This window comes from Myotis myotis, unplaced genomic scaffold, assembly GCF_014108235.1.
Source record: "Myotis myotis isolate mMyoMyo1 unplaced genomic scaffold, mMyoMyo1.p scaffold_m19_p_3, whole genome shotgun sequence".
NCBI lineage: Eukaryota > Metazoa > Chordata > Mammalia > Chiroptera > Vespertilionidae > Myotis > Myotis myotis.
Window position 1 is genome coordinate 182,923,226 of NW_023416335.1, and position 23,430 is coordinate 182,946,655.

At 36.6% G+C, this 23,430-nt stretch overlaps 1 pseudogene; it reads right to left on the reverse strand.

Moving 5' to 3' along the window:
- Window positions 1–1,452: 1,452 nt before the first annotated feature.
- LOC118649430 lies at window positions 1,453–1,839 on the reverse strand (annotated as a pseudogene).
- Window positions 1,840–23,430: the final 21,591 nt, after the last annotated feature.

Here is a 23,430-nt window from a genome sequence, read left to right on the forward strand (position 1 = left end):
TTTCTAGGAGAGGCATCCCCTCCCTGACTTCAGGGAAAATTTCCTACCTGGGGAAACAACCTTTCTTGGAGAGGTGACCTTGGTTAAAACACACAGCGCTAAGGGGAGCAAACATATTAAGAACAGTATGCTATATACGCCAGGTCCCTTGAAACATATGCTGTGCAGATGTTTCTTTCCTGCAGCGACTGTGTCAAGCAGCAAGGATGGACCGGCTTCCGGCAGGCAGTGTAGAGTAGTGGAATGAATTCTAAATTTAGAATGGAGGACCTAGGTTGGCATGCTGCTCTGTTGCTGGTATGACTTTGGACCTCTCTGAAATCCTTAATTTCCCAATCAGTGCTCTATGGCATTTGTGTATTTTGCACACATTAAATAGGCATTCTAAGTTACCATTATTTCTATGAACACTGAAAATTAGTATTATATATCATGTTTAAAAATTACTCCTAATAGTATAAACTCTTTGCTAACGTTTTTACTGACAATGACTAAAATGAGACCATCTTTTCTAAATGCATCAGTGACCTATCAAAAAGACATTTGTCACTAATTTTTATCAAAATGATAGCAATGGCATACCAAATTCAAATTTTTACTTCATAACATAATAAATTTTAATTAAATATGATAATAATGGCATTGACATCCTACATTTATAAAGCTCTCTCTACTTTATCATATGAATTATCAGGGAGAAAAACAAACCTTGTCAGACAAGACTTCTTTGGCTATCTTAATGAAATAAGACCCCCAACATTCTCTTTTCCAAAATAATTTTCATTCTTAGCAATTTTCACTACCTTAAATATCATATTGATTGCTTATTTGTACATTTTCTGTCTCATTCCACTAGAGCGCAAACCCCAGGAGAGCAGGGCCTTTAACTCAATATTGTGTCCCCAGGATCTAAACCAGTCACTGGCACAGAGAAAGTCCTCAATAAATATTTGTTGGATTAATGAATTTCTTTCTGCTAGATATTGTGCCATTTTAATGTGTGTTTTCTCATTTAATTCTAATAACCCTTTGCATTATATAATAATAGTAGAAAAATACTTAAATAATGCTTTCTAGATGTGAGGCACTATTGTCAGGACTTCACTCAGAGACATAATTTTATTCTCATAGGACCTATGAAGTCTTCTCATTTTATAGATAAGGCAATGGAGTCACAGAGAAGTGAGATGACATGCCCAAAGTCATTTATCTAGAGTGGTTGAAACCTGATTTTTTTATGGTAATGCGGTGTTTTATTTATTCCATCCATTAATAACTACTATTTGAGAACATATACAATATTAATGGAACAATATAAGAGAAGTCCAACTTATCTTTTTCAAAATAGCTCAATACTAGAATTAATAAGAAATAATTATGATCAAAATTATGTCAAAACTTATAATAAATGTTTGATGTTAGTCTACATAAAATTTAGTTTTTAGTGTCAAATTATTTGGCTGTAAGAAAGAACGTTTTGTTTACTTCACTAGTAGGAATATCTCTTAATGCTGAGATGACCTCTTCTTGGAATTTCTTCTGCTATTGAATTTTAGCATAGTTACCTGTGATTATATGAATAAAATTGAGTGGTGAGGTACTCATCATGTTTACTCCAAAAAAGAGTACATACCCAATAAGTATAGTATTGAGGATGTAGACAGGCAATGCAACTGCCCAATACTTTTGAGTTCAATAGGTTAAGACTAAGGAGTTTAGTCAAGATTCAGGAGTAAAAGCCCACACAAGGTATAGTATGAAGCCAAACTGGGAGCTTAAGAAAAGAACAAAGTCATAACTCACTCTTTCTGGCAATGGTGACGGTGAATTTTCCACCATTTTTCCCATGACTTAGACAATCTGCATGTGCACTCCAGCCGCCAAACCTCATGTGCACGCGTGCACACGCACACATCGAAACCGAATTTTAACCTAGTCTTTGTGGCTCTACTTTTCATGCTGATAACTATTACCTTACAGGCCTTTACATTTTCATTTTAAATTTCAATTACAGTGGACATACAATATTATATTAGTTTCAGGGATATAATATGCCTATTACAGGCCTTCACATATTTTTAAATAAATTTTTATTGTTCAGATTATTATAGTTGTTCCTCTTTTTTTCCCCCCATAGCTCCCCTCCACCCGGTTCCCAACCCTCCCTCTGCCCCCACTGTCCTCATCATAGGTGTACGATTTTTGTCCAGTCTCATCCCACACCCCCCACACCCCTTTCCCCCTGAGAATTGTCAGTCCACTCCCTTTCTATGCCCCTGATTCTATTATATTCACCAGTTTACTCTGTTCATCAGATTCTTTATTCACTTGATTTTTAGATTCACTTGTTGATAGACATGTATTTGTTGTTCATAATTTTTATCTTTACCTTTTTCTTCTTCTTCCTCTTCTTCTTAAAGAATACCTGTCAGCATTTTTATCTTATGTTAGATGTCTAAGGTTGAGTACATTGAATGGAAACTGCACTGTTTCCTTATGTATGTTTATATACATGCTGTATTTATAGTTACCATTGATTGAAAATGGCATAATCAGTGGTTGCTATGATATAATAAAAAATGAATACAGAAAAATATTGCTGAAATGTGTCTAAAACTAGCCATGCTTAGAGTTATTGAATAGCAGAGAGAGATAAAAGAGACCTTATATGTCACCCATTTTCAACTTTCATTTTACAAATGAGAAATTGAGGCTCAGACAGGTAAAGCGACAGTCTGTGGTCACTTAGAATGGTAGTTATCCTTCCTGTTTGCGATCCTTGGGCAGAATGCGTTCAAAGGAATAGCTCAGAGGGCATAATTTTTCAACTCCCACCTTTCCCGCTTGCCTTTTACTATGAAAAGAAGATGCAATGGTGGTAAGCACTATATAACGAATAAATGAAACAAAATAAACCATAGGATGGGAGAAGGGCCATAATCTCCTCACCTGCTTGTGTTTAATGATTAAGCCATGCATCCTGGAGGCTTTTCAGACAGGACATCCGAATCTATTCCACCATCATTTATCAACATATGTTTTCAGATTTCAAGATTATTGAGTGTATTGTATTAGCTACTGCTGTATTATTTATTTGAATAAAGCAATCAACTGTACTTGTAGTAGTATTTTTTTTTTTTTTACTTTTTAAATTTGAAATAGATGACAAAAGTAGACATAATACAAACATATGTCAGATTTTATAATGGACACTATTATTTCATTTGTTCACTAACAGGTATTTATCACTTTCCTGCAAATGTCAAGATATAGTTCCATGTGCCGGATATAGTTTAGACAAAGAAGTATATAATATACTGCCCTGGCTGGTGTTGCTCAGTGGGTTGGAGTGTTGTCCCATGCACTGAAAGGTTGCAGATTCCATTCCCAGTCTGGACTCATACCTGGGTTTTGGGTACATACAGAGGCAACTGGTGGATGTTTCTCCCTCACATTGATGTTTCTCTTTCTCCATCTCCATCTCCATCTCCATCTCCATCTCCATCTCCATCTCCATCTCCATCTCCATCTCCATCTCCATCTCCATCTCCATCTCTATCTCTATCTCTATCTCTATCTCTATCTCTATCTCTATCTCTATCTCTATCTCTATCTATCTCTATCTCTCCCTTTCCTCTCTCTCTCTGAAATCAATGAAAAATATGTCCTTGGGTGAGGATTAAAAAAACATATATAGTGCCCTGACTGGTTTAGCTCAGTGGATAGCGCATTGGCCTGCAGACTGAAGGGTCCCAGATTCAATTTCAGCCAAGGGCCTGTACCTTGGTTGCGGACAACCTAGTAGGGAGTGTGCAGGAGGCAGCTGATCGATGTTTCTCTCTCATCGATGTTTCTAACTCTCTATCCCTCTCCCTTCCATTCTGTAAAAAATCAATAAAATATATCTTTTTAAAAAATATATAGTATACTATCAGGATTGAGGAAATAGAGAAACTACTTTTGATAGAGTGGTCTGAGCAAGCTCCTTTGAAAAGGTGATGCACAACAAACAGTTTGGATGGAGTAAGGGGCTAACCTGTAAGAGCATCTGGGAGGAGTGTATGGAGTGTATAACACATGGAGTGTATTGGAGATGAAACAAGCTCTCCCAGTTTGAGAAATGGCAGGAGGGCCAGTGTGACCAAAGGGAGTGAGAGATCAAGGAATGAAGGGAGACAGTCATTGAGGTGTCCCTGAGCCAGGCTGGAGAGAGCCTAATAGGCCATTGTAAGAATTTAGGAGTTTTTCATAAAATAGTAGTCCATTTTGGTTCAATAGTAGGCAGAGGTGGATTAACCTGGCTTTGAATTTTGCAAGTGAGTATAATGTGCAAGGAAGAATCTAATCAACAGACCAAAAATGATGAAAAATTCCTGATGTCAGAAAACAAATGGAAGCTGATTGTAAAGAAACCTGAAAAGGTGAAAGATGTATGTGATCTGAAGAAAAACCAGAGTATGTAAGTTGAATACATTTTAGAGATCTGCTGTACAGCATAGTGCTATACATAATAGAACTATACTTACCACAAAATAGGTATCCTACACACACGCGCGTGCACGCGCACACACACACACACACACACACACACACACAAATGAATGCAGGGAAATTTTTAGAAGTGGTGGATATGTTTAGTACCTTGATAGTGGTGATGGTATCATGGGCGTATTCATATGTGCAAATTCATCATAATTTATGCATTAAAATCGTCTATCAAATATGTCACAATAAAGCTTATAAAAAAGAAGAAAAGAGAGACCTGAAAAGTGAAGCAGTGGTAATTTCCTGGACAGAGATCTCAGAAAAGAAGAAACAAAGCAGTTCAGACATTTACAACAAGAGTAAATGGTGCCATCAAGAAGCTGCTGTATCAGAATCCACAAATGCAAAAGAACTAGACTATGGAAATTAATTAACAGCTGCTTTCTGATCACCGGACAGCACTGTGTCCTGTCCTTTCTTCACTGCCTGTGTATTCAGCATGGCTGGCACTGATTCCTTTTGGCTGAGGCTAAAACTTTAAGAACTTATATCTAAATAAAGTGGGGTTACAACTCCTAGAATCTGGTTCTGGGAGAAATACGAAGGGGAACTTGAGGCACGTCAGAGCTGTCACTGGAGATATAAGGGAGGGGGGAAGGAAAATATACCAAGAGATCTAAGCATAAAAATACACATACACCCTCCACTGACAGCATAAAACCTTCCTTACATAGAACATTTTAAAGGGGATTAGCTAAATTATCTCCTTGCCCACATATCTTTAAGGTTGTCTTCATTTCTGATATACATCGTCTATTTACACAGAGCTCTCAGTCAGCCTCCCACCCATAACTCTGAGAGACAGACAAGGGATAGGGGATGGAGAAAGTGCTAAAATATTTCAGAGAAAAAGAAGAAATAAGGAATAAAAGTAAACTAACATCAGATTTCTCATCAGCAATCCTTTCTGTTAGAAGATAATGAAATAATGTCTTCAAAATTGTGATGGGAAATGTATTGTGATCTGCTTTTACATTTCCAAACTGGCAAATATTAATTAATATAAAATAAAGGCTTTTGTTTATATGCAAGGACCAAAAGCAAAAACTCTTCACTTATTTCCATATATTAAAACATGGGCAAAGGACCTGAATAGACACTTCAAAGAGGAAATACAGATGGTCAATAGACATATGAAAAAATTCTCAACATCACTAATCATCAGAGAGATGCAAATTAAAACTACAATGCGTTATCACCTCACACCTGCATCAATAAATCAACAAACAACAAGGTCTGGCAAAGATGTAGAGAAAAGGGAACCCTAGTGCACTGCTGGTGGGAATGCAGACTGGCAGAGCCACTGTGGAAAATGATATGGAGTTTCCTCAAAAAATTAAAAATGGAACTGCCATTTGACCCAGTGATCTTACTTCTGGGAATATATCCTAAGAATCTCAAAACACCAATCAGAAAGGATATATGCACCCCTATGTTCATAGCAATGCTATTTACAATAGCTAAGATCTGAAAACAGCCCTAGTGCTCCTCAGCAGATGAGTGGATAAAAAAAGCTGTGGTACATTTACATAATGGAACATTACAAAGCTGTAAAAAATAACTCTTACCATTTGCAACAGCATGGATGGACCCGAAGAGTATTATGCCAAGTGAAATAAGCCAGTCAGAGAAAGATAAGTGCCATATGATCTCACTTATATGTGGTATTTGATGAGAAAAATAAACTGACAAACAAAATAGGTCCAGAGGTATGGGTACATGGAACAGAATGACAGATCTTAAAGGGGGAGGGGTGGGAGAAACTTGAAGAGATTAACCAAAGAACATATATGCATATATGAATAACCCATGCACACAGACTTTAGAGTGGAAAAGATCTGAGAGGAGAGGGAGACAGGTGTGAGGAGAAGGAAGTCAGTGGAAGGAAAAAAAGGAGGCATCTATAATACTTGCAACAATAAATTTAAAAATGGTAAGAAATTAAAGCAGAATTATAAAAATCTTCAGAAATAAGATAATATGGTATATAAGATTGACAAGTGAATGTGTCCAGAAAAATCTAAGATAATAGGGGGAAAAAAAGGAAATCTATTGGCTTTAATGACTATTCTTTTTTTCAAGTGACCCAGATTTAAAGATATGGTATTTTATTACCTTTTCTCTGAGTCTAATCATAGTAATAAATTCTGTTGTGAATGTATATCATCATGACATTTGGACTTAGTATTTCAAATCAATTTATAGAAAAAGCTGAAAAATATTGTATTTATTTATTTATTTATTATTTTTACATTTTATTTTAAATTAACTTTAATCACTAAACTAAATTACTAAATAAGCTTATAAACTTTTATCATAAAATAATCTAATAAAAATCACCAGGTGAAATATCAAACAGGGGGAACAGGTTAGATACTAATTTCATTATCTTTTGTTATAGAGATTCCAATAAAATTTAATATCAAAGTTGATGGATCTAAAATAAGAAAAAATGGTTATAAAGATAGATGAAGAATAAAAGTCATGTATTTCTCATAATACTAAACACTGACAAGATAACTAGCAGTGGTACCCTCCAATAGTATTTGCATGTTATTATGTGCTTTCACTACTTTTATAAAATATAAACCTATTTTTAAGTTTAACTATTGTATTATTCATTTCTGGTCTTCTTGCAACAAATCTCAAATTTTAAGAAAACTGCTTAATCAGCTCTTCATCTTCTCAAGAAGAATCAAATGGATCTTGTGTACTTAATGATACAATAAATGTTGGTAAAAACTAAGTGTTATGAGAACATTGTATCTTTTGACAAATGTTCTAAACCAGAAATCAAAAACTCACAGTCCAGGCAAGGTTGGGTTGGCAAAAATATTTTATTTAGCTGTCAGCGATTTTGCTTACTTATTTGTTTCTAACTGAAATATTGCTAACATTTAAAAATTCCCATAAAATGCCATATTGCAGGCATAACTTGAAAACTCAAAAAGCTTTACAAAGTGACCTGCAGGTCTTGCTCCTGGAAACTATCAACTGGACCCCACGGAGCCAAACCCAAAGGGTTGGGACCAGTGACAATATTTAACTTCCTACCTTTAGAGTTTCTGATTCAGTAGATCTGGGATGGGACCAAAGGATGTCTCCTTCTAACAGGTTCCCAGGTGCTGATGCTGCAGGCAGTGAACTGCACCTGAGAACCACTGGATTAGGCTGTGTTCTCCATCACCACTACCCTAACCTTTCTGATCACTCACTTGTGTTACCCACCTGGCCACGACTTAAGTTTGTGTTTCTTGTTTTAAATCTTCCTTGCAATTATTTTACCAATTAATAGGCAGGATTTTTTCATTTGGAAAAAGCCCATCTTTCACAAGTAAGAGGAACTACCACATATGGGGTCATATATGAACAATTGGTGTAAAAGAAGCCTTTGTTTTCTGGAAACATTTTTATTAACAGGATAAAGTTACTAAAAATAATAAAAGTACTCTATCAATTCTCTTTTATATATCCTGGGTAATTATTTTTTACTTAAGCTGAATACGGCTGGCTGGAGTTGCAGATGCACTTGGATTTCTCCAATTGTGCCTGGGGTGACAAACTATATTTGCCTGTGGCTCAGCTTCCTGAACCACAGAAATGAGGATGGAATACGGAGACACCTCTCTTTAATGATGTTGGTGAGGGTGACCTGAGCTGATTGATGCCCATAGAGCTCTCAGCTGAATTCACGGTACCCATCATGCAACCATAAAATTGATGATTCTGATAAAGGTCATGTTATCCAATATCAATATTTTTGGCTTTGGATATGTTAGCAAATGTGCATTGTTATGATTATGTAATAGTATTACCAAGTGTTATTAAACTTGCTTTGTATAAAGAATTTCTGAGTTTCTGGGTTTGCCAGAGGCAGATTTCACACTGAGCTAGGTAATTTCAGAAATGGTGGGGGACTCCATTACATACAAATAGTAGTATTACATAATAGACTTATTTAAAGAATCAGAAAAAATAGGAAATATCAGTAATAGCAAACAGAGGTGGGCATAAAGCAATAAAAATGACATTGGTGACTACTATTTTACATCACGAAGATTAAACTTTATGAACAGCCAAATTTCTCTCTATTTCTGGCAGAGCCATTATTGAGAAAGCAAACCTGGCAGCCAAGCCTTACAGGTGTTCAGTAATTGGCTAGGATATTTCTATGACATGATAACAGACATTAGGATAATTAATAATACCTAGATGTTTCAATTGTTTTCTACATACAGACATGTTTTGTGAAAAGAAATTTTTAAAAAATAGGGGAAGTGGGCAGAAACACAGAAGATGAAGGCATATATGAAGTATTTGAGTCCACAAAGTATAAATGAGTTCCATTCTGACATGGGGGCATGATCTCTCACAATTTACAAGATATAGGGAATATGCTAAATAGTATTATTATTATGAGAGCACCCTTCTTAAAGACCTTTAAGAATATTTTCAATCTCATTATGTATGTAAGTTTTGACTAGAGACACTACATTTGGTTCCTCTATGGCATTTTCCAAAACAAAAGTAATACTAATAAAAGTCACCTTTGTATTTGCCCATTGTCCCACATCGCTGTGTTTAGAAAAAAATATATTTCAAGTTTATTCAGAAAAATATTGATGTTTAGTGTTTCAGCACTATAATTATGTGGGTTGTGTGGAATAATGAAAGAACACACCATTCTGGGGATATTTTCCTCTTTCTGGATCTGAATAGTCCTTGAGCAGGGCATAAAGATCATAAGAATCACTTTGCGACCAATTTAGTCACCTGTTGGGGAATTCTGATGAAGCTAAATGCTTATTTTTACTCAGTGCCGAATATAGAATGTAGATGAGGAGCTCATTATTAGACATATTGAAACAAACAGCAGATAAGAATACTAGTCCAGGTATCAGAAGACCTGAGCTGTATCCTCAGTTCTAGTATTCAATGTATGTGACCTCAGTAAATTACTTTATCTCTACAGACCTTAGTTTAACCTCAATGAAATGAGGGTTTTTTAAAAAGTGATTTCTAAAGACCCTTTCAGTACTAAAATGTTTGATACTAAGGACATCAATTATTTTCAACAAGATTTCATCAATTATTTTCAACACATTGCACCGATGTAATGATGATGGCTAGCATCCCTAAAACTAGGTTATTTACTTAGAAAAAAATTTAATCTTTTTTTGCAGTTCTAACTTAAAAGGATATAATTACTTTAAAATGATAGCAAATGGTGATAGTTTTCATCAAGGTATAGTTCTTTCACCATATAAAATAGTGAATGGGGCAGAGATTGTGGTAAAAAGAACCTAGTATGTTTATTTATAAACAAAATATACAGAATCGTTACTCCTAGCCCAGTCTTATTCAGCTTCATTAGCCATTCCGGGAGCCTGAGGTATATACTGAATGCGACCCTGGCAGTAAGGCACAAGGAGTTCCACTGGGGGTCCTACACTTGCTTGTGCCTTCAAGACCAGGCCTTGGAGGTACTATTTCAAACTGCACATCACCACCTTCAGTGGAATGTGAAATAAATTCAGTGGGTTATAACAATATTTGAAAATAAAACAGTATAAAATAGAATAAAAAATATCATAGGACAGCCCTGGCCCATGTGGCTTATTTGGTTATGTATTGTCCCATGCACCAGGAGGTTGCCAGTTTGATTCCCAGTCAAGGGCACATGCCCATGTTGCAGACTTGATCCCCAGTAGGGGGAGTGCAGGAGGCAGGCAATCCATGTTGTGCTCTCACATTAATGTTTTACTTTCCCTCACCCTTTGCCTTTCTCTCTTTCTAAAAATCAATAAACTATTAAATACTGTTTTAAAATATTATAGTACACTACACATAGTAAAGGAATGTTTAATTTTGCAAAACATTTTTTTCCAATATTGCACATGAGTGTTTATGTGACCTCAGTAAGCTACTTTATCTCTACAGACCTTAGTTTAACCTCAATGAAATGAGGTTAAATGGTAGAGAGGATGACAATATTTCTTAATATGGGTCTCAATTCAAATAGTCTGAAAACCACTTCTTAAGGACTAAATGGCATTGAACACATCTGAGTTAGGGAGTAAATAAATAAATACAAGATGAGGTAGTATCTAATTCATGATGGTCAGTTTGAGTTCCATACTTCCTTGATTCACTCATTCACTTAACACCTGAACCCAGTAGCAAGACAGAAACTCTTTCTCCAAAAAAAAAAAAAAAAGTTCACTACATTGCCATAAACAGGTTGGCTTTGCTGAGAGCTTCAAAGGACACTGATTCTCTTATGGGGCTTGCTACAGCCTCTACAGAAGTCCTGATGAGCAGACTTTGAGTATCATTGTGCCTGCTTGGTCAAAGGACTTAGTTGTGAAACATTTCTATTGCAGGATGGCCAGTGGAGAGTCTTCTGTTGCACTGAGCACCACTGAAAGCTGGCAGCTTTGTGGGCCACCTGGTAATGAGGTCAGAGCAGGACACCAAATGTGGTAGAAATTGCCTCCAGACTCTAAAGGTCCTCACCAATAAAATGTTCCTTTTCCAGTTTTTGTGTGCCCTTGTGTTTTAAGCATGTCTCTCATAAACAGTGAATTGATAGGAGATATATATATATATATATATATATATATATATATATATATATATGCCTAAGCAACCGGCAGACCGGCTGACCAGCTGGTCAGCTGGTAGCTATGATGCGCATTGACCACCAGGGGGCAGATGCTCAACACAGCAGCGGAAACCACAGGCATGGAAACATCCAACAGATTGATAAATCTCAGAGAGAAGGGAGGAGGGGGGAGGAATGGAAGAGATTAACCAACGATTGTATTTGCATATTAGAGGCCTGGTACATGGATTCGTGCACCAGTGGGGTTCCTCAGCCTGATCTGCAGGGATCAGGCTGAAACCGGCTCTCCGACATCCCCTGAGGGGTCTCACATTGCGAGAGGGTGCAGGCCAGGATGAGGAACCCCACTGGTGTGTGAATCCATGCACCGGGCCTCTAGTCTATTATAATTGCTTTCTGTTATTTTATGTTTTTTTTTTTTTTTAATTCATTTCCTGAGTCTCACTTTTATTTTTTGATCCATATTGAATGAAATCTGTATAGGTCTATTCAACAAACTATGGGAATCTGGGTTTTCCAATAAGCACATCAGTATTGGCAAATTTAAACAGATCTAAAGTTAAATTTTATGCTTAGTTGATCACCCTATGAAGATTTCATTTTCATACATATTCCTGAGATTTAAAATACTTTATCAAAAGAGCTATGTAATTCTCTTGTGTGAGCATTTGCCCTCAGGGTGTAAATTTGGATTTGACTCCCAAGGGCATATTGGAATACAAACTTAATAAATTTTTATCAAATAGGAGGTAGAAAATGGTTTCCTTTTGGAAAGTAATTAACTCAAGTAAGGAAATGACACTGTCCTGAATGATTTATAGAATTATCATAGAGGAGGAACTGGCAAGTGAGGCAAAGGGGAGACAGTGGCAGAGGGAAGGAGGAAGTGATGCTTTCTAAGGTAAAGAAGAATGAGAAGGTGGTGAATTTCAGAATTCTCTATTTTCTGGTTAGACTTCTGATTTTCTTCTACATTCTAATTTTCATTCTCAGGGCCCCATTTCTTCCAAATCAATCCTCTGTTACATAAGAAGTAATCCAAGTAAACTCTGAGCTTAATTTTGAAGGTTTTTTTTGTTTTGTTTTGTTTTTTTAGCTCTTTAGTTAAAAAGCTAAAAGTTTTACAATTTTTTTTTTCACTATGACAGTGGTTCTCCTAAAAGTATATCTTCTTTCTCTGGCACTGTAGTGATTTAGCTGCCTTGAAGTCACAATCCCAGTACAGAGCAACAGAACATCTATCTCAACTACACACACACACTCAACTTTCTATAGGCATGCATAAGCTAGGTGCATTCTTAGATGCAGGATACAAAGGTGTTTGCCTGTTGGGCATCTGAAAATTCTTTCTGGGGTAGAACTTGAATTTTAAATGTCTTATGTGACGGTCAAGAGACAAAACCAGGGCACTCCCATTGTCTGAATTCAAACAGAAACACCATTGTATAAACCAGTGCCCCAAAAGCAGTTTCTTCAGTGGGTAAACCAAAAACATTCATGTTGAAAAAATAATATTTTGCCTGCCTCAGCTTTCACTCTGGATGGTGGTGGTGGAGGGGTGGAAGGAGGTGAGAGGAAGGGAGGAGAGGTTCTTAATCATAAGCCAGCCATCACATAATTTAGGGCAGAATATCTGACGGATTCAAAAAGCCTTAAACTGAATATTTAAAGCTGTCCTGCTAGTGCCCTCAACTACCTAAAAAAACAAGTGTATTAATTAACTTCAACCTCAGATCTCAAAGAATTCTAATAGATAAAAATCCAAGAAACATAAGCCTATGGGGGGGGGGGGGAGATCAAATAGCCAAAGAAGCAAGCTAGAAACAGTCAACTGAAATGAAAATTTTCAGAATCAAACACGTAAGAAACTTATAGAATTATCATATATAAATGTAACTACGCTTAATACGATCTAAAAGCACCTCAAACTGACAAAAAAGAACAATTGTAAAAATGACAAGGAACATTTCAAAAAATTGCCTGGAATTCTAGAAATAGAAATATTCTAGCACATATTAGGAATTCAGATGTGTTAAATTCAATGAATTTGTTAGGAATTCAATGGATGTGTTAAATAGCAACAGCTATGGGAAACTATTGATACCTAAGTACACAATTTTTACCCCTGAATGGGCTATGCAGTTTCCAAGCCTGTCTACTGGGACTACAAACTTCTTTTCTTTTTTTACCTTTCACCTAACTAAGTTCAGCTTGCTGCACGTCAGAAGCTTGCTAAATGCCTTAAATGCGTTAGTCTTCTTCAGTCTCCCAGCAACACTCTGAGGTAAGTTCACCCTCCACTTAATATTTAAGGAAACGAAGGCTTAGAGGGGTTACCTTGTCACATGGCTAATAAATGGAAGTGTTACTCCACACAGATACTCTGAAGCACCTGGACGAGAGCCGTGGTAGTGGAACTGAGCAAGAGGCTCAAATGTCAAATACATTGCTCTAGTATGAGTGACAGGACTCTAATCACTTGGAACTGGGATAATGGATCATTTGGGTAAAGGATAGTTGGAGACTTCTGACATGATTACACCAGTAATTAAGAGCAATAAGAGATCTTGAAGCCAACTTGATGGGAAAGAAAGTGAATTAGTTCAGTTTGGACAGGCTGAGACCTAGGTGTCTGTGGGACATCCAGAGTTAAACAGGATGGTACTGTACTTCAGGCTGAAAATAAGATGGAGACATGAAGGAGAAATTAGGGTTATAAGAGGCCCCCCCCCCCAGAAAAACCAGGGTAAAAAGTATAATTTTGTCTCTAACATGGTACAACTACATGCATACATATAATAATGGGAAATTTAGCCACAGAAAAGAAATATGCCATTTTCTAATCAGAATAAAAAGTCAACATTATAACAAACTCTTAAATTTAATTAGCATACTTTATGAGCTACTTTCAAGTTTTGTAAAAATCCAATAGCCCACATGATCAAAACTTAATTTGGAAAGCAAGTGCTACATTGATCTAAGGCTAGAATGAAATAGAATTTATTTGTTCATGAAAAGTTTCTCATAATTTTGGTTTGCTTTGCATTGTGAAATCAATACCAAGTTCAGTTGATTCAGAAATTGAGCACTGAATTACTATTTAAGATGATATGGAAGAATGAAACAAGAATTCAAAGTTGCTATCAATTTATTTCTGTTCCTCAGTTTTAAGTGCCTATCATATTTAATTTATTTGCTGGTATTTCTTTATTTTTTAATGGTGGTGCTTTTGTTGTTTTTAATAAGAGGGGTTTCTATAAAAGCTTATGCAGTTTTATATAAAAGAAATGTTTCGTTCTTTTTAATCTATGCTCAGAAGAGGAAGAAGAAACACAAAAGAGTAGAATAAAATCTGACTTAACTTAAGCTCAGGCTAAACTTTCAAAACTACAAGGTATTAAATATGGTTATTAAATTAAATAGGAATGTTAAAACTTCTTGACTTATGCAAGTATGCCATATGTGCTAATCTTTTTTAATTGACTCCATCTAGACATCATTTTTTTAAAGGAGTTTAACAAAAAAACAAAGAATGGGAAATTCTTAGCTAGGTTAGATAATCAACTGTTTGCAAATCATTCATTTATGTCACCAAAGAGGAAGTGGAGTTCGCTTTAATACTGCATGCTAATATGCTTCCTCCAGTTTACCACACATACTTTAACCCAAATTGCTCATACTGCTCCACAGAAATGTCACAGAAAGTCCGTGAGAGCTAATTTTTATGGATTTACATGAAAAGCTGGAGAAGCACAACCAGAAAATAGTTTCTCCCTATCATGTTCCCTTATTAGATTACTTTCAGAACTCTATGGCTATAAAAAGAAACCTCAACATGGGCTTTTGAACTTACAATTACCAGCTACACTATGGCTATTTGTTGACTGGTGTAAAAGGTGTCAGGTAATTTTAGTTCTAAAATATGTAAGTGATCTTTTGTATACAGAGTAACTCAAATTTAAAATAAATTTCTTCTTTCTAATGGCTATTATATTTACATTAGACATATGCAAAATAATAATTGAAACCCATAATTTGTTCATTAAATACATGGGCCAGATATATAGATCTAAACAAATTCTGAAGTTTATTAGCACTTAGTGAGTTTATTTCACAGAATTCAAGAGTATTTAAAAATCTAGACCAGCCACCTTTTACAGATGAAAAACACTGAGACCCATGAAAGGCAGTAACTTCCTGTTGGTCCTATAGCTTATGAGGGGACAAGAGCCAGAATTTTACCCTATATTCTTGGCCTCCCAATTCAATGATCTTCTTTGACCTGTTTTCATCAAGAATGTTGAACACATGGGAGGAATACTCTTTCTCTCCCTGAGTATTAGTAAAAAAGACTGCAGGTCATTTTGGTCCTCAACTGCTATTTCTCTGGGAAAATGATTTCCACCAGAATTAAAAATTTGAATAAACATAAATTCTTTACACATATGCTTCCAGTGGAACAGTCCTGGTCTGGCAGATAAGCATCAACAAAGGCTAGAGATACTATAAATTAAGTGAACAACTTTCAGTGACTAAATGGGCACCAAGAAATAAGGAAAATTAACTTCATGTTTGAATCCATTATATTGTGCATGGGGCTAGTGCTTGATAATGAGTGAGTCACTTTATGACAAAAGTTCCTCTCCCATCTTATCAACAAAATAACACGAATGTCGTTAAATATGTGTGGAACCATTTCTTTGCTGTTTCTCTTTCCCACTAGATTGCAAGTTTCAGGGACATGGAAACCATGCTTGTTTTATTTATCATTGCAACTCCAGTACCAAGTAGAGTGTCCATGCATGAAAATTATGTCAAATGTACAAATATATAGGAGATCTCTGTAGTAACAGGAATAGGGGATATAGATTATTGCTGCTCTCTTCTATTCCCATAAGCCTAAAATCCTAAATTTATTTGCTCAGCCTGAACCCTGGGAAAGACATAATTTTATACAATGGAACTCTTACTAGTACTGGATTAGCAGGCAAGTCTAGACTATGCTGACTATTGGGTGATATAATTAATTTCCCTGAGCCTTAGTTTTCTCATCTCTATAAGAGGGATAATGTTCTCTATAGTTCCCTCTCAGGGTTCTAGTGAGGATAAAATAAAACAATGGTATGTAGAAATTACTAGTATATTCAACTATTTAGCCACCAACACATCATGGGAGTCACTCTAGGAAGCTGCTTTTATCCCATCTCTGCATATACATTTGTCACATGCACAGAAGGTTTTTACCAGGAACTATTTCAATGGCAATGGCAATGCCTGCTTGAGTCTCTCATGCAAATAAAGTGTTAAGAAGGAAAGTAAGTGTACTACTTTAAAATTATGTTTCAGATGAATGAAATAGTTTACTTTTAGGAGTTTCCAAAAGGAAATTTCAATAGTGTATTTTGATTCATTGCCTTTTAGTGGATTTTATTTCTAGAGATGCTAAATTTGTATATGATGACAATAGAGCTTGAATCTTGGGGCTGGTTCTGTGGTGTTTCTTTGAACATAAATGAACATCCCAGAGAAAATGCAGTTTGTCTTCTGTTTACAGAGATCATGAAGTTTTTTTTCCAGGAGTTAAGTAGTTTTGAGGCCTATAAATGTGCCTGCATTACATTCAGGATGAACTTGTGTGATCTCATAAAAATGCTAATTCTGATTCCTCTTTAGACATATACTCACCACTACCATCTACACACATATAGCAACAAAGTGGTGAATGTGATGAATGACCAGAACGACCGGTCACTATGACGCACACTGCGGCTGGCCAACTGGCCGATTTGGGACAGGGCCAGTCAGCCAACCTCCTGCGGCCTTTACCCGCCTCCGGCCAGATCCTACCTGTGCAGAAATTCATGCACCGGGCCTCTAGTTGGTCCATACAATGGCATCATCTAGCCTTATTGCAAGTCAGATAATATAGGTTTAATAAATGAATAGATAAAAGTCTCCAATTTAAACTTCTTATAACTTAAAATCTACTTGTTGAAACATCATTAGATCTGCCATTAACTTTTCTGCTGATTTTCTTAAAGTTCAGCTTTTAATCATGTGGCCTCCCTATTCATAATCTTTCCATGGCTCCCATTACATACCAAATCATAGACAGACTCCTCACTGTGGTATTATAGGGCCTACCTATGAGACCCTCTCTGGTTTTATTCAGCTTTATTTCTTGCACTAGCATACTTGCACATAACTGACACAAAGGTGGGCAAATGAAGTGGGTGGTGTTTTCTGCCCCAGAGCAGACAGCAAGTCCATCTACCAGGAGCTAAAACTGAATGTTATCATGCCATGAATCCTCGTTGGAGTCTTAGAAATAACAGCACCCCTGTCTTACACTGTCAAAACAATTCAACCCTCAGAGATTCTCTTTTCTTCCTAAACAGCCTTTGTTTTATGTCTTGTCCCTGATGGTGCTCACTGAGAGCTTTCAAACTCAGCTGGGCTACTGGACTTTTGCCTTTGGAAACATGCCCTGCCCCTGTGTTGACACCATGGCATCTATCCATTTCTGACTACTGGTCTTTGCTCTCAGATTTCCTTTTGGCAATTGTGTTATTCCTCCAGCTTGGGCCGATCCTGACATCAGTCTTCATGCGACTTTGCCCCATCTGTCATTCAGTCATCCTCTACGCCCTTCTTGGCTTCAGCTGCTATTGACCCAGTCTCATACCTTCAGGTGGAGGTTGAAAACACCCTCCTCTGGGACTTGGCAGCCAGTTGTCACACTACACCATATGTTGTAGCCAAACTAGACTAGTCATCTAGTCTGGTGGCTGCCTAGAATTTCTTTCCTCCTGCTAGGGTTTTAAAGAATTGGAAGGTGCTGTCTGTCCTTCGAGTTCTACCCTAAATGTCATCTCTTCTGTGAAGCTTTCTTTATCTGACTCCCCTAGGCAAAATTAAACAGTTCTCTCTCTGTACTCCCATAGTACTTTTTGTTTATTTGAATTTGTAATAATCTTATCATTTCATAATTCTAAACCAAGCAAATGTGTCTGCCTTATGGCCCAGCTCAAATACTACTCTTTGTATCTCTCTTTGACATTCTCCCTACTCACAGCAGAGGAAATAATTCCTTTCTCTGTTTCCTTGACATTCATGACATATCTAAGTTCCTCAATGGCAGGAATATATTTTATTCTTTCTTGTATTGCCTACACCCAGCTCAGTGAGTTGACAATAAGTTTCTGTAAAATTTCACTGTTCACATGGACTTTTACCTATGTTATTCTATTTAATCCTCACAATGACAAATAAGAAAAAAAAAAAAGAACAGCTATTATCCTCATGAGAAGAGAAAACCAAGACTCAGGGAAGTTAATCAATTTAGTTCAATTTTAGGTATAACCAGAACTAGGTCCTAACAGGTTTTAATTCTATTTAATTTAATATTATTCATGTATTCATTCATTCTTTTGAAGCTCTGAGTTCCAGAGTTTCAAAGGTAAATGAAATAGGACCTTGTCCTAAAGGACTCATCTAATGGTAAAGATTAAAAAAAAAAAAACACCCATATAATATAGTTTGATACACACTTTTATAGGAAAATTTAGGATTGTATTTGAACATAAATATGAGTATATACTCAGATTATATGGGGGTAGAGAAGGGCCTGGAAATAGATTTTTATATGGAATAAATCCTAAATTGGGTCTTAGTGGATAAGTAGCAGTTAGTCAAATAAATAAATGGGAGAAAGACATTTCTAGACAGGAAGAAAACATGTACAAAGCCATGGAATTGTGAGAAGATATGGCCCCTCTAGGGAGCTGCAAGCACATTAGAATGGCAGCTGTGCAGAGAGTCTGAGGAATGGCCAGGCAGAGAGTTGACACACTTCCTGGAAGAGATGTTGTATAAATAACAAAGAGAGCATCAAAGCAGAATTACTCAACTCTTATTTGGCTTCCCTGTTCTCCATGAAGGGTAATGACATTAAAAAAAAAAAAAAAAATCACCAAAGAAACAAAACCACCTTAGTCATCATCAAGTTTTAAAACTAAAAGTAAGTATGTTAGTAGGGAAAGGGATCATGCACATTTGCTATTTCAAATGACTTAAAATCCCCAGATCCAGCCAGAATGTATCAGGGGATGGATGAACTAAAAGAGGGAGCATCCCCAGAATTCCCCTCCCACCTCCAAAGACTACATAAAATGTGATGAGCCACCTTCATGATGTATTTCGAAAGGAATTACTTAGACTTTATCTCCATTCTTCTCACAGCTTTCTTGTTAAAGATACAAATTCAATTAGAAATGACTTGTTAGTTTTAGGATTTGTTTCTTAGAATCATGCAGTAGGCAGGATAATATCCTTTCAAAGATGTCTATGTCCTAATCCTGAGAACCTGTGAATGTGGTACTTTGAATGGCAAAAGGGATTTTGAAGCTGTGATGGAATTAAAGATCTTAAAATAGGAGGTTATTTTGGGTTATCTTGGTGGGCCAAGTGTAGTCACAATGGTTCTCATAAGTAATGTGGGAGACAGGAGAGTCAGAGTCAGTGACGGAGAGATGACCATGGAAGCCGGGAAGAGCAATGCACTTGCTAGCTCAGGAGATGAAACACGGGCAGCCTCTGGAAACTAGGAAAGTCAAGGAAAACAATTCTCCCCCCAAACCTCTGGCTGCTCTAACAGAATACCATACACTGGGTGGGTGGCTTATAAACAACACAGATGTATTCCTCACATTTGGGGGCTGGACAGTCCCAGGTAAAGGTGCTGGCAGATGTGGTGCCTGGTGAGAGTCTGCTTCCTGGTCACATGACAGAAGTACAAAATAGCTCTCTGGGACCTTTTTTATAAGGGCACTAATGCTGTTATTGAGGGCTCTACCCTCATGACCTAATCACCTCCCTGCTGGGAGCCGGTCCATGCTTGCTGTTTCAAGGGACCTGGCATATATGGCATACTGTTCTTAATATGTTTGCTCACCTTCTTGGCACTATGTGTTTTAACCAAAGTCTCTGAGAAAGGTTGTTTCCCCAGGTAGGGATTTTCCCCTGAAGTTAGGGAGGGAATAAAACCTCTTAACTAAGTGCCAGGTGGGTAATTAATCACTTTAACTACGAACAATCATGCTTAAGCTACATAATCTACATAATCTTTACTCCCCGGAATGGAGATAAGAAACGCCCTAACCTTTGTAATAGAGATTGATAGGATTGGAATCAACTGGTATAAATACAGATGTAACAACATAGAACTCAGAGAGACAGAACCTAGGCACAGAACCTACACAGAACGTTCTCTAGAGACAGAAGAACTTCGCTGGAGAGAACATGGCAAAAGATCCTGGACTGAACCTGACTACAGAAATTGGCAAGAGAACCTGACTAGAACCTGGTGACTGAACCTGGCTGGAGAACCTGGACAGAACCTGGCTGGAGAACCTAGCGAGGGAACATGGCTATAAAACCTGGCTGGAGAACCTGGAGAACCTAGCAAGACAACTGGACACAGAACCTGGCTGGAGATCCTGAACCAGAACTTCGCTGGAGATCCTGATCAGAACTTGGCTAGAGATCCTGGCTAGGCTGCTGATCAACTGAGTGCTGTCTCCATGTCATTCCTTCTTCGCTAACTCCGTCCACACCTTTGGGGACCCCTGGACCCGCTGGGGTTGGAGCCCGGCACCTCCCAAAGGTCCTACCATCTAATAGCATCACACTGGGGGTTAGGATTTCAACATATGGATTTTGTGGGGATATAAACATTCAGTTCATAGCAGTAGGCATGGCTGATTAAATGATTGGTCATCAGTGACTATCTCAATCCCCAGATCCTCTCTCCTCCTCAGAGATGGGGCTGAAAGTTCCAACCCACTAACCACAGCTGGTTCCTCTGGCAATCAGCCCCATCCTGAAGCTATCTAGCTGCCCTAGAAGGATAACCTCATTAGCATAATCTCAGGTAAGGGCCTTCGAACTAACAAAAACCCCCCTCTCTCCTCTAGCACTTGGGAATTTCCAGGGGTTTTAGAAACTCTTGGGGCAGAAACCAGGACAAAGACCAAATATATATTTCTTATTAGATTCAAAGTCACACATTTACAGTGTGTGTAACATTTTATTCATTCTCATTGTTGTATAGCGTTCTATTTCATGAGTGTATTACAATTTATTTATTTATCCCTTACATTTTTAAGGGACATGGAGGTTGTGCCCAATACTCAGAATAATGCCATATAAACAGTCCTCACATGCTTTTGGTAATCTTATGTACATATTTTTATAGTCCTATATCTATGAGTAGAACTGATGGGTCAAGGGATGAGTATATATTCAAATTTTGTAGACACAGTCATATCAGCATAATGACACTTTGGTCAACAACGGACCACACATATGATGATGGTCTCATAAGACTATAATAGAGCTGAAAAATCCCTATCACATAGTGATGCTGCAGCCATCATAGCATCATAATGCAACACATTATCGAACAGTAATGTCCTAGGCCTTCACACTCATGCACCACTCATGCACTGACTCACCTGGAGAAACTTCTAGTACTGAAAGCTCAATTAATGGCAAATGCTTCAAGCAGATGTACCTTTTTTTAAAAAAAAATTTTATACCATAGTCTTATTGTACCTTTTCTATATTTATATACATTTAGATACACAAATACTACTATATTATAGTTGCCTATAGTATTCAGCAAAGTAACATTTTGTACAGGTTTGTAGGCTAAGAGCAATAGGCTATAACATATAGCCTTGGTGTGTAGTATGCTATACCATCTGTATTTGTATAATTACGTTCTATGATGTTCCATAAGGATGAAATCACCTAATATTGTATTTCTCAGAATGTATCCCTGTCATTAAACAAGGCATAACTATACTACCAATTTTCCAAAGATTTTGTACCAATTTATAATATCAATAGTGGTGAATGTGATTTCAGATTACTTCATATCCATACTAACATTTAGTAATTACATTAAAAAAACTTAACTATCTGCTAGTCACACAGTATAACTTGTTTTGCTACTAATTCTTATTACTCTGATATGTAATAGACTGATAGCCTTCTCATATATGTATAGGTCTCTTTTATGATATTTATGATATTCCTTTACCCTAATTGATTTGCAAGAGATTTTTTTACATGTTCTGGATGTATAGATATGAATTCTTTGTTGATCATTTGTATTAAAAAAATACTTTTTCTGTGGCTTGCCATTTTACCTTCTAATGGTGTCTTTGGATTAACACAGCAGTCAAATTTATTGATTCATTTTATATTTGTGGTTTTCTGTCCTACTTAAGACATATTAAATACCTCAAATCCATGGAAATTTTCTCCATATTCCTTCTAAAAATTATTTCACTATTGACTTTTAAATGTATAACCCACGTTGTTTTATTTTCTGCTGTAGAAATATCTATTTGATCCAACAGCATTAATTAAAATAATTTCCCTTACTTGCTGCACTGTGTCATTTTTATCATAAAATAAGGGATTGTATATAACAACTCTATTTCTAATGACTTTCTTTTCTGTTCTTTTGTGCATTTGTGTATTCCCTTGCATGAGTACAACATTATCTTAATTACCACAGTTTTTAAATAAGTCTTAATATACGGTTGTGTAAAGACTCCAGCTTCATTTTTTTTGTCCTCAAGATCACTTAGCACTACTTGGTCTGCAATTTCACATGTTAGAACTTTTCATCATATTCCATATTTATATCATGTTCTTTGCTTTATTGCTCATCTTTTTGTCCTCTGTGTTTAACCAAATCCATTTTACTGCCTTGCCTTTTAGTTTACTAGACCTCTATTCTGTTGTCTTAAACCTGGCATTAGATTAATCCATTGAGTTCTAGATAAAATTTTAGAAATATAGACTCTTCATCTGATACGTTTTAGCAATAAACTCCAACTTGTTAAGGAAAATTCTCTCTTTTCAATTATGTTCTTGAACATGCTATTCACCATTACTTTAAAATGTGGTTCTTATAACTCCAACAGCTGCTTCCATTGTTTGTTTTTCTCTTTGTCCTATTTCTAAATGTGCCTGGCTTTTTTAAATTTAAAAAAATTGTATATAAAAATTGGGGAGGATCATGATGTTACCTTTTGCCAGACAATGTTCACTTTTATATTTAATAGAGAGAGTGGGAGCAGGACTCCTTCATCCCTTCATCCAATTCAGGACTGGCCCTGACCCAAAGTGAGTTTTTACCTTGGCGTGTCCTACACAATTTGTTTTTCTACTCAAAGCTGAAAATT